Source organism: Marmota flaviventris, chromosome 14, assembly GCF_047511675.1.
Source record: "Marmota flaviventris isolate mMarFla1 chromosome 14, mMarFla1.hap1, whole genome shotgun sequence".
In the NCBI taxonomy this organism is placed as follows: Eukaryota; Metazoa; Chordata; class Mammalia; order Rodentia; family Sciuridae; genus Marmota; species Marmota flaviventris.
Genome location: NC_092511.1, coordinates 87,907,798 through 87,908,755, shown reverse-complemented (window position 1 = coordinate 87,908,755; position 958 = coordinate 87,907,798).

Here is a 958-nt window from a genome sequence, read left to right as displayed (position 1 = left end):
TTTGATAAAATTAATCACACTATCTATCTATCTTATTCTCATTAGGACCCCATTCTTGTGGGTGGACACAATGGTGGGGTTCATGTAGGTGTTTTCATATGTGTCTTAGGAATATTATGTTAGGTTTATTCTACTGTTTTTCCTATTTCCATCCCCCCTCCATTTATTCCCCTTCATCTAATCTATTGAACCTCTCTTCTTCCCCTCCCCACCTTTATTGTGGTTTAGCATCCATATATCAGCAAAACATCTGGCTTTTGGTTTGGGGGGGAATTGGCTTATTTCACTTAGCATGATAATCTCCAGATCCTTTCATTTATTGGCAAATGTCATAATTTCATTCTTCCTTATGGCTGAGTAAATACTCCATTGTGTATATGTACCTGATTTCTTTATCCATTCATCTGTTGATGAGCATCTAGGTCAGTTCCACAGCTCAGCTATTGTGAATGCTATAAACATTAATGTGGTTGCATCACTGTAGGGTGCTGACTTTAAGCCCTTTGGATATATGCTGAGGAGTGGGATAGATAGATGAGAGATAGATGTTAATCTTTATCCTAGTACGGATTTCCATAATACATGGATTCCATTCTATATGGATTTCTAGTTTTCCTAGCACCCTTTGTTGAAGAGGCTATGTTTTCTCCTGTGTGTGTGTATGGGTGTGTTTTGGGGCCTTTATCCAGTCTGAGGTAATTGTATTTAAGTGAGTTTGTCTCTGTGTCTTCTATTCTGTTCCACTGGTCTTCTTGCCCATGTTGGTGCCAATACCATGCTGTTTTTGTTACTTTAGCTCTGTAATATTATTTAAGGTCTGGTATTGTGATGCCTCCTGCTTTGTATGGAAATAGGTTCTTTACAAATATAACCAAGTTAAGATGAGATCAAATTCTACAAATATACTCCGCATATATGGTCCTTGTAGATGTAACCAAGTGAATCCAATAATAAGTGG